Source organism: Strongylocentrotus purpuratus, unplaced genomic scaffold (genome assembly GCF_000002235.5).
Source record: "Strongylocentrotus purpuratus isolate Spur 01 unplaced genomic scaffold, Spur_5.0 spur5_scaffold_1, whole genome shotgun sequence".
Classification (NCBI taxonomy): Eukaryota; Metazoa; Echinodermata; class Echinoidea; order Camarodonta; family Strongylocentrotidae; genus Strongylocentrotus; species Strongylocentrotus purpuratus.
Genome location: NW_022145594.1, coordinates 4847008 through 4859576, shown reverse-complemented (window position 1 = coordinate 4859576; position 12569 = coordinate 4847008). Strand labels below are relative to the sequence as shown.

Below are 12569 nucleotides of genomic sequence, written 5' to 3'. Positions count from 1 at the left end.
GGGAGCTTCTAGCTCATCCACAAGAGTCGACTGAATGCAACATTATTTTGATCATACAGGTTCAATATTAACGACTCAGAATGAATTCACAAAGACTTAAGTCATTCATAAAAGATGTATACGTTATGTTACATCATTAGCTACATTGTAACCTCACTAAATTAGTCCAAACTAAATGCCATCTCTGCTAAGCTTCCTCGCTTTTTCCTCATTTGAATCTTTTCAAACACTTTTTTGTGTGCATATCTTGCACATTGGCCCCTTTCTCCTTATTAGCTTCTGATTATAAGAACTGTTATCCTAAATAGTGTAATCTCTAATGACTTTATTCGATTTCTTGTCCCCCAACATATCCATTAATCAATCATGATAAAATAAGATGAATCTTATAGAAATCAACTTTTGGCAAACTCTACGCAAAGTGAGGAAGGAAGTAAGAAGAGTATGTTTTTGGCAGACATGAAAAGGGGAGAGTTGCAAGTTATGAACCCCATTACCAAGTACGTTCAATTTTTTCACCTTGTAAATCCTGTCTATTACTTTAATTTAAGTCTCATATTATTTCAGAGATTTCCAGATCACCGGTTTTTTCCACATGAATGTACATTTGATCTTGATTTAAAATTTATTTATCTGGATTGAAGCCATATTCTAAAGTTAGAGCGGGTAATGACGGACTTTTCCCTGTATCATTCAATTCTAAATGTTTTGTGAAGTATTTGTGATCTATTTTTCCCATTTTAATGTACATGCACTTATGAAATTAATGATAACTAAAGGGATCTAGAAATGAGCACTATTTTAAAGGTTTCCCTCTTCCTCGTCTCTGGATATGCTTGAATAGCAGTAGACTATTGCATAGTTTTCACTGTATATTCTCATGAATGAGGTCAAATGCAGTGAATAAAAGAGGAACTATGACACGTGTGCTAACTTTACCTATAGCCGGATTAAAGTTATATCTATATATCCACCATTTGAAATTACATGTACTTAGTATCAAAATATTAATGCTGTTTGACTTAACAGGGGTACATGTAGATCAGGTTGCTCATTGTGTGAGCTATAACTACCGATGCCAGATATTTATAACAAATTTATCCATATCATGGACATTTTTGTGACTCTCTTCTTTATACTTTATACCTGCAAGTTAGGTACAATATTAAAATATTACTTTGTTAGAATAGCAGAAAATCAAATCCCTATATATGGTAGAAAGTTAACAATATAATTCCCAGGGTTACATTTCTAGCGTAGAGCAAACATCACCAATGATCTGTACATATTTTGAAATGATTTATACAACTTTTTGTAACGATATATTTGTTATTGCATACATTTGGCACTGATTTTCAATGTGCACTGGATGATCTTCAAGGCTGATTGCTTTTGAGCAGAAAAGAAACGGTATCTCACAAGGCACATCGACTGACGCAATGAAAGAGGGGAGCTTCTAGCTCATCCACAAGTCGACTGAATGTAACATTGTTATGATAATACAGGTTCAATATTAACAAATCAGAAGGAATGCAGAAAGATTTAAGTCTTTCATAAAAGCTGGTCATGCAGGTCATGACAGAGGGGAGCTTCTAGCTCATCCACAAGTCGACTGTATGTAACATTGTTATGATAATACAGGTTCAATATTAACAAATCAGAAGGAATGCAGGAATATTTAAGTCTTTCATAAAAGCTGGTCATGCAGGTCATGAAAGAGGGGAGCTTCTAGCTCATCCACAAGAGTCGACTGAATGCAACATTATTTTGATCATACAGGTTCAATATTAACAACTCAGAAGAAATGCACAAAGACTTGAGTCATTCATAAAAGATGTATACGTTATGTTACCTCATTAGCTATATTATAAATTCACTTAATTAGTCCAAACTAAATGCCATCTCTGCTAAGCTTCCTCTCTTTTTCCTCATTTTAGTGTTTTCAAACACTTTTTTTGTGTGCATATCTTGCACATTGGCCCCTTTCTCTTTATTAGCCCCTGTTTATAAGAACTTTTATATTAAATAGTTTAATCTCTGTCTGTCTTATGAATCCAAATCTCTTGTTTGTTCACTAATGACTTTATACGGTTTCTTGTCCTCCATCAAATCCATCAATCATTCATGATCAAATAAGATGAATTTTCTAGAAATCAACTTTTGGCAAACTTTACGCAAAGTGAGGAAGGGAGTAAGGAGGGTATGTTTGTTGACAGACATGGAAGGGGAGGGTTGCAAGTCACGAACCCCATTACCAATCAAGTACGTTCAAATTGTTCACCTTGTAAATCCTGTCTATCACTTTAATCTAGGTCTCATATTATTTCAGAGATTTCCTGATAATCGGTTTATTTCACATGAATGTAGACTTGATCTCGATTTAAGATTTATTTATCTGGATTGAAGCCATATTCTAAAGGGGAGAGCAGGACTGGTTATGACAGGCTTTTCCCTGTATCATTCGATTCTAAATGTTTTGTGAAGTATTTGTGATCTATTTTTTCCATTTAAATGTACATGCACTTGTACATGCACATGAAATTAATGATAACTAAAGGGATCTAGAGAAGAAAATGAGCACTATTTTAAAGTTTCCCTCTTCCTCTTCTCTGGATATGCTTGAATATCAGTAGACTATTGCATGGTTTTCAAAGTATATTCTCATAAATGAGGTCCAATGAAGTGAATAAAAGAGGAACTATGAAACGTGTGCTTACTTTACCTATAGCCGGATTAAAGTTATATCCATATATCCACCATTTGAAATTACATGTACTTAGTATCAAAATATTAATGCTATTTGACTTAACAGGCATACATGTAGATCAGGTTGGTCATTGTCTGAGCTATAACTATCGATGCCAGATATTTATAGCTTCCCAAGTTGATCCATATCATGGACATTTTTGTGACTCTCTTCTCTATACTTTATACCTGCAAGTTAGGTACAATATTAAAATATTACTTTGTTAGAACAGCAGAAAATCAAATCCCTATATATGGTAGAAAGTTAACAATATAATTACCAGGGTTACATTTCTAGCGTAGAGCAAACATCACTGATGATATGTTCATATTTTGGAATGATTTCTCTTTGTCACGATATATTTGTTATTGCATACATTTGCCACTCATTGTTAATGTGCACTGGTTGATCTTCAAAGCTGATTGCATTTGAGCAGAAGAGAAAGGGTATCTCACAAGCAGGCGCGTACGCAGGGGGGGGGGGTTAACCCCCCCCCTTTGGTAATTTTATGTATGTAAACCCCCCTAAAAAAATCTAAACCCCCCCCCCCCTTTTTTTTCTTTTTTTTTATAAAAAAAAAATTCCCACGGCCGACCTAAAAAAGGTGACCTTACCCCCCCCCCCCCCAACTGTGCAAAATGTCAAATTTCCAAATTTCGAGACAAAAAAAAAAGAAAAAAAAGTGTCCTCTTACCCAAGATTCTGTGTTTTTTAAACAGAATTGTGACATTTTCCCATAAAACTCATTACTATAATATTAGAATGTTACTTTGTTAGAAGTGCAGAAAAACAAATCCCTTAATATGGCAGAAAATTACCTTTTTCATTTTTTACTATGCCTACATTCCAAAGCGTAGAGTTTGCATCACCAAAATATACATACATATTTGGAAATGATTTATGCAACTGTGTGTCCCGATATTTTTGTTAATACATACATTTGGCACTCATTGTTAATGTGCACTGGTTGATCTTCATAGCTGATTGCTTTTGAGCAGAAAAGAAAGGGCATCTCACAAGGCACATCGATTGAGGAGAGAAGCTAATCCACAGACTTTGTTCAATGTTGAAAGCAATGGGAAATGAAATCGACAGCATAGGAAATATTATTTGGTCTAACTGTACTTAGTCCGTTAGCTCTGTGTGTTCGCATAATGATTTAGACGGACCCCGATTAGAAACATATCAAATGTACATCTCGAGTCAAATGAAATCAATAATAACAATTGGGTCTTATTTATCCAGAGTAGCCATATTAGTATAAAGAATGCAGTTCCTGATGGCCCTGCAATAACTGGACTTATTGAGGGACGATTAACGCGGGTGAAACACTTTGTCGAAGCCTGTAAGCACCACCGAGGGAGGATCGAACCCACAACCTCTCGCATGAGAGTCAACAACCTTCACTAAGATACCACAGTGCTCCCGTAAAGTTATTCAAATAAGACAAAAGTCTCAATAATAATTGTTTGATTGGACGGTTTGGTTTATTGCAAATATTACCCTCATCATAATGTTAACTTCCTGTTCACGATTTAACTTGATTCCATCAGCCTACGTGATTCCCGATGTTCTTGGATAAATTTCAGACTAAGTAAACTGATGTTTATCTAAAACATGGTTTCTGCAATCATCCATTATAACCAAATTATTTTCGCGCTATTTCTGCACCCTTAATTTTGTTTACAAGAAAGAGAAGAACAAACCGAGTTCCCATATTATTTTCATGGTAAGGCACACTTCACCCTTTACCTAGGGGGCAAAACGATATATGGGAAGTTGTTAACAAATCGTTTGGTATCAACGTGTTTAGGTGACCTCGATGCACAATAATATTTGTAGATGGACTACCTTGGAAATATGCTGCTGAAAAAAACATTTGCCGCCATTATTCAAAACTGTTGAACTATTTTTTAACTAATTTTTTAACAGAACCTCTTTTTACCACGTGGGAGTTGTCTTATGAGAGATAATTAAATTTCCTTCGAGGTGACATCCAATTCAATAGCTTTAGGGATAATTTGCATAATCATTTTGAGCTAAACATGTGATTTTTTTTTAACAATTTGTCCAAAAATATGAATTGCCTCGAAATACCTATTTCTCCATATTCAAAGAATTATAATTTATCCTAACATCAGCTAAACTACTTCTGTATTTAGCGTATAAACTTAGATGAAGTCGTAATAATAAACATGGATGCAACAATTCTCCTCTCAAGGCAATAATGTTAAGACTTTCTGACATTTTCTAGGTACCCAGACTCAGAGCTAAATTAACATTTCTTGTCCAAATATCTAGATAAATGAAATATCCATCAAATTGACATAAATCAACATATCATTCGCTATCAACACGTTTTGATGTGCCTAAATTATACATGCAGTTTGACCTGGAGCTGACCTACATAGTTTAGTATTTATGGCAGTTTATCATTTCGTTTTTGAAAATAACAACTGTTATATATATTTGCATATTTATGATTCATTGTCAGCAAAATACTTATTGTAATTTATATTATTGTTCTGTTTAAATTCTGTTTGTATGCTTTCAAAATTCTCAATCATTTGGCACCTGAATATCTTATTGACAACCTCCAAATATATACACCAAATCGTAATTTTCGATCAACAACCGACACATGTAAACTTATCATATCTAAATCTAGACTCTTAGCAGCTGAAAAAAACGTTTTGCACTTACATGAACGCAAAAGAAAACCAAATCAAATCAAATCAAATGGTGTGACCATGTCATTCACCTAGACATACATACAGCTTCACTCTTCAATAAACAAAACCTGCATCTTCTGTATTCATTTAAATCATGATTTTCAACAATTATAAGTCTATCTCTTGTACATGACAATTTCATATACATTTGTTATCTTCTTCAAATGTTATGGCATATAAAACAGGTTATCCTTTAACTTGACCTTATTTTACAAAGGCTTAGCTATGTCCTATACATGTTATGGATCCATTGTCATGTAATCTACACTCGCTGCACGAAGATTCAAATCGAACCTATTAATGTGCACCTCTAGTATACAAATAATACACAGCAGTGAGGGCATTAGTAAGAATTACCCACACAAGGTACCTTTGGGAGGGTGTCTAACACGCCCGAGGCGATAGCCGAGGGCGTGTTAGATTTTTTCAAAGGTACCGAGTGTGGGTAATTATACTAATGCCCGAACAAAATGATGTGTATTATTTGTTTTATAAAATTATAACGTGGATCCTTGTTATTTGATCAATCGCCCTCATCTCAAACTCAAAGGTCCGAATTCACAAAGGAGGTTTAAATCTAACCCATGGTTTAAATTCTCATTTACATAACCCATTATTCAAAATAAGCGCAAATTGAGGCGTACCTTGCCTTGCGCGCGTCTAATATTTAACCTCTGACTTGTGTCGCGCTTATTTTGCGCTAATTTTAGCTAGATGTGGTAATGACCGGTCATTACCACTGGGTAATGACCGGTCATTACCCAAATTTTTTATTTATTTATTTATTTATTTCTGATCTTTTGACAGGGTAGCCCATTCACCAGCAAGTAGTGGTCTTCCATGGGGCCCTGAATGAACATATTTACATCGTTTATAACATTTATACAGAACAGTTACAAAAATAATACTCGTTTGCAAAATTAACATATATCATTAACTTAGTAAGCAGTAATGTCAATAGGAAAATATTAATTAAGTCGCAATTATGTGAATAAGACATGTAAATATTACAGAACATGCACGTAGTGTATGTACGGCTGAGCTATTCACAAATTACAACTTTGTTTAAACAATCTCTTAAATGAATTGACAGAGGAAGCCGTTCTCAACGAATTATCTAGCTTATTCCATTCAAATATGGAAGAAACAATTGGGCTACACTTATAACAATCAGTGTGAAATCTAGGCACACGTAAACATCCACTGTCTATTTGCCTTGTATGATGCTCATGTACATCATTAGGATTGATTAAGCCTACCTGAAGGTAAGAGGGTGCTAAGTTATGAACGCATTTATATATCATCATAACGCGACTTAACTCAAACCGCTTGTCTAGTGTCATCCATTTAAGACTTGTGAACAAATCAGCCGACGGTGTGTCATATGTCTTGTTCAATATTATTCTTGCGGCCCTCTTTTGAATTTTTTGCAGCTTAGTTGTATGAGAATGAAATCGGTTCGACCATACAACAGAGCAGTAATCTAATCGTGGCAACACTAGACTGTTATAAAGTAACTTTAAGGATTTTTGAGGCAAAAAATTCTTTGCTCTCTTTATCATGCTAATGTTTTTCTGGGTAAGTTTACTTACGTTTTCGATTTGTTTAGACCATTTCAATTCTTCATCTATCAAAAGTCCTAGGCATTTGGTGAATTGAACTCTTTTGATCAAATTGCCGTTTAATGAAATGGTGAAAGATTCAATTTTCTTGAGATTAGCAGGAGAGCCTATTAACATGACACAAGTTTTTTCAGTGTTACGCGTTAGGCAAAATAAATGCCTGGTCACGTGTACGCTTTCAACCAATCATTTGATTAGGATCTACGTCATCATCTTATAACATACAATGTTTCATGAAATACACCATTCATGTTATAAACTAGCCTCTTTGCCCCATTTATTCACTAAAATGAAATACCAGGTTTCAAGGATGTCCTGGAATTTAGGCAATTCTTTCCTCAAAACCAGACCCATGTATTCATTGTTTAACTGTAGGATGAGTTGGGCACAAGGTGGCGCTATTTCAATACAGGCCCAGGGGGGTGCAACTCCGCTTCTGCATCCGTCTAGCCATGGGGAGATTTTGGAGGGTCAAAAGTGCACACTGCTTCCACTTATCGTGTATTAGCCTACGAAGACGACAAATTTTTAGTGCACCAGCGAAATGGGGATTTTGGACTGCGCGCAGCGCGCAAAATATTTAAATTAAAATTTTGAATATTCATGAGCTCTTTTCCACTTATTAGCATATTATCGCAATGAAAAAAAGACAATGCGCATGCGTTACTATATCGACAGAATCCTAATTGGGCCGGATAAATGTAGAACAAAGGTCAGAGTTAAGGAGGTGTGTGGGGAGGGGGGGGGGGGGGAGACTTTTAAATGGTTGACTTAGTTGGGGCCACAAACTTCACTGTCACCAGGATGGAAAGTACATTTTTTAAAATTCAGTTCAGTTAAAAGGCAAAAATAATGACCCCATTTCACTCAATTCATTTTTTACCTCTTTTTTTTCTTTCGTTTATTAACTTAAATTTTTTTTAAATAAGACAAATTGCACTGATCATTTAGCCCACTTAACAAGTGATATTTTCATATTTTTAGTGTCCAATTAATGAATCATTCTCACCTCGACTTCAATGATCTTCATATTGTGCCCCATCCCCAATGAAATTTCAATTTTGTCTCGTTCTTTTCATTCTTGCATTCGTCGCCACTGATTTTTTTTTAATCCCCCCCCCCCCCCCCCCCCCAACAGTAACATTTTCAATACAGGGACCCCTTCTAATAGTGACATTTCCATAGGCTCTATTACCCCAATTACCTATGCTTTCATCATTTCGGCGCATCGACTTATTCTTTATTTAACCCCCCCCCCCCTCATCTTTATTGTAAACCATTTTTTATACTGCATTTATACATTAGTCTTGCCCACTCTCTTGTTACATTTCCGCTTTCTCTCTCATTAGGAAAGATGGTTAAATCTATCTCGCTGATGCCAGATATAAACAAACATCAAAAGGTCGAACACCATACTCAATTCTACACAAGACTGCATCAGCCCCCATCTCACCTCAGTCATACAGCATTATCATTATTATTATTATTATTACAGAGTGCCTACATCATCATAATCACCAGCATCATCACATATATTTCACAAAATAAGAAAATGAAAAGAACAGAATTCAGCAGTATTAACTAATTTATTAACATTTATGAACTCATTTATCAACATATTTTGTTTCTATAAAGTCTTTTTAAATCCAACATGACATCAACAAAACGATGACAAATGGATGGGGGGGGGTGCTGTCTCTTGAATTCAAATCTTTCAGTTGTAAAAATTTACTGTAGATTTTGAAGAAAAAAATATTCAATAATATCGACATGCTATTTTATTATGTAAAGCACAGGTATATACTGAGTTTTATGAGTACTTTATCTTACATCGGACATTATTGTTGTTGTTTTACTACTACCTGTATTATCATTATTATTACTGCTATTATCATGATCATTGTCATTATTGTTACTATTTTTAATATTGTTATTATTATTTTAATTATATTAATACAGTCTTACTATTGAACTACATCATTTACCCCCCCCCCCCCCCCTTCAATTTACTATCCAGTTCAGCATCCCTCATATTTTTGTCAGAACTTGACTTAAGATTAAATATCAAAAAACTATGTTACATGTACACGCATTTAAAAGAACAAATGATTACTTTCATGATCCTCGATATATCTTCTTCTTCTTCTTCTGGTAATCTTCAAAAGGCGTTGTAGCCTATCACGAAGATGAACTAATACTAAAGATTACAAGTGGTGTGAGGAAGACAGATTGTTTCTAAGTGGGATAAGGAGAGTAGATGCCTCAGACTATCTTGTGCACCATTCTCAGTCTTCTTGCAGAGTGCCTTGTAGTTGTAGATATAGTAGGCAACTAAAAGGTGCTGATCATCTCAGTCAAACTGCTGCTTCTCTTGTGGTCCCCATTGTGAAGTAGCGTCCTGGACATCTGAGATGTTGTAGGGATCCCAGACACCGGAACAGTTCTCAAGATGAGGGTGGACTAGGGACTTGTACAAAAGAAGCCTGGATATCAAACCCTCTACATGGGACAACCTGAATAATAAAAACAAAAAGAGAGGAGAAATCAAATAAGATTAAAACTGCTGCATTATATTGGATTTTCAAAAATAGTACCTCCCCACTTTTTTTAGGTCTTGCATTTTAATTTTACTAAAAATGATAAACTTATGTCTATCTGAGTGATAGGGCCTTTTTTTAAGAGAAGAGTAAAGGTTTAGATGTATTTCCAATTATTTTAAAAGTAAATTCCAATTTATTTTAAGTTATTATTTGCTAGACTTTTGTGAACAAAAGTTTGTTAGATATAATTGTAATATTTAGGAAAAAATGCCTTTGAGAGAATAAACTGTAGCAACACCATAGTTTGTCACCTAAATAAAGCTAAAGAATAAATGAGAATTACAAGATATAATGCAACACAAGATGACAGTTCCCCAAATCTTTGTATATAGTCCAAGTCGAGTGCGGTGTTCGCATGGGCTTAGATTATACAGCCTGAATATTTTCGAACTTCATACAAACATACCTTGCCAGAGTTCAACTTGGGTGTCTTGTTCCTGATTAGATCTACACCATAACATTTGATGATCAGGTCCTGGTGCTCTTTGTTGCACTTCTGTGATCATTATCTGCTTCTTTGTTCCATAGGATCTACAATTAAAAGAAAACAGAAACTTAGTAAGGTTCCTGCTTATATCAAATGCATGCATTAGTTATCAGTTTATAACTTTGTTCATGTCCTTTAGAGAAAGAAATATCAATGTCATATGTAGGGTTGGATCCAGAATTCTCACCAACATAAAAGGGGTGGCATAAAATCCTGAAAATAAACCAATTATTTCAAACAAGGCACAATGACATAACTAAGAGCGAAATCAGGGGAAGCGAGAGGGGGGGGGGGGGGGAGGTGATACCTTGTTTGTTTTGTTCTTGTTGTTGTTGGTAGATCTAGCCTAGATCTACATTCAAACTAAGCTGAATCTGGACCTGGATCACAATAATGACACATGTGCACGACTAGTCTAGTAGTGGAGCAAAACGAGCCTAGACCCATGGCTATGGAAGTCTTTGCTAGGCTATGGCATAACACAAGCTATAGATCTAGATCTAGACTTTTGCCTATTTTTAATATTATTAGTAGACCCTACTAGGGGGCTTTAGCCTTTAGACCTAGATCTAGACCCGTGAATAAGGGGGCACAGAATGATGGTGCACCCCCCCCCCTCCATAACTTCCACATTGACCCACCTAAACCAGGCATTTATTGAGTCTTTTTTTTTTATTAGAATGCATTAGGCCTAGGCCTAGGCCTAGAATCTAGCCCTAGATCAAGGCCTATACTAGATGCGGGGTTAAATGCTGTTTATACTTGGTTAAGTGCTAGATCTAGACTAGACGGTAGACCTAGCCTAGCCTAGGCTCTGCTCAGCCTTAGCCCGAATTTTTCTGTCTCTTTCGTTCGTTAGCCTCTGATTTGGGTAGGGTCGGCTAAAGAGAGGAGCCGACCCTACCCAAATCAGAGGCTAACGAACGAAAGAGACAGAAAATTCAGGCTAGACTAGATCTATGCTATGTATACTAGCCTAGAGGTCTAACGTACTTAGATCTAGGCTTTACAGTAACACACTGTAAAGTTATAGCCACGCCAGCTCAGGAAACGCAGTCGCTTCTTGGTGGAGTGCTACAGCCGGCTAGCACCGGCGAATTGAAAATCATAAACCGCTCGACGAGATCTCGTCGGCTTGGACTAGCAATGAGCCATTTGCGCAGTCTACAACAGGTCCACATCTACGACCGATTACTATCGGTAATCAAGCTATGAACTGAACTTAAAATTATGAGATGTGTTCTAATGAAAATAACCTACGGTAAAATCCTGATTGTTTCTAAAAATATTACCGTCGATGACTTATATTAGAGTTCATTCAATCAGTTAATATTCTTTGGTCAGAAGAAAGAAAAGAGGATGGGGTAGGGGGTTAACCGGGTAATACGTTGTGACAATGCGGAGAGCCCCTCACTGCAATGACGAACACATCACAATCATTTCAGAGACCTTCACACAAAATGGATCTTTACTTACTTTTCTTGATATCATAGGGTATCACTTCGATTTCAATGTTCGCCTGAAGATTTTCTGCTTCACTGAGATGTACTTGACAAACTTCTATTATAATAGAAATTCACTTAAAAGAAAAATGTTTCATTGTTCGTAATTGAATAACTTGAAAGTTGCAGTTCATACAACCGCCATTTTCGTGCTCAAATCGTAGGGAATTCTGGGAATGCAAAAAATGTTTTATGCATGACCTAATACATAAAACATTTTGTCGATGGCCAATCAACAAACAGTAGTTGGCGTATTTTTTACGTCATTGCTCATGAATATTCATTGACCCTCCAAAACCGTCGTTCAAATCGGACAAAACCCCCATAATGCATCCAATGCAAAACCTATGGAATGTCAAAGGTCACGATTTTAGTTGGCCCTCTAGTCCTCCTACGGAGGACATACTGTGTATGATCGAATCTCTTTGTACAGGCCTTGAGGACCTTGAGTGCTGTTGCATGTACAATGTTGAGCAACATACATAATAGAATCAATATGTCAAAGGTGCACAAATTTGTGTGTTTATCTAGAGAAAACATCTTTTAAACTTCATGATAAGAATGACAGAATGATATGGGATGAATCACCAATATTTAACATCATTATTTTGAAAGGAGAAAAGGTACATCTTTCAATCAACTTTCAGTACACTACCCCTCCCTCCTTTGAAATGGCCTCCCCCCCCCCCCCCCCACCCATTAAAATCAGGACCCAGGTGATAGTCATGGCTTTCAATCTGAATTATGAAGATAATGGATGTTGGAGTTTAGAATTCGCACCTAACTTCCTTCTGTGACCCCCCCCCCCCCCCCAAGTACATTACAATCGATATTTCTTCCTCCAAGGACTTTTGTATATAATATCAATCATATTAGTAGA

The 12569-nt window shown here is 36.0% G+C and overlaps 1 long non-coding RNA gene across 1 annotated transcript; it reads right to left on the bottom strand.

Moving 5' to 3' along the window:
* Positions 1 to 9087: 9087 nt before the first annotated feature.
* LOC105442910 lies at positions 9088 to 11803 on the bottom strand. The gene is made up of 3 exons (XR_004062580.1): positions 11664 to 11803; positions 10107 to 10231; positions 9088 to 9613 (listed from the first exon to the last, which is right to left on the bottom strand). It is a non-coding gene; the product is annotated as an uncharacterized LOC105442910 (long non-coding RNA).
* Between the last annotated feature and the right edge of the window lie 766 nt (positions 11804 to 12569).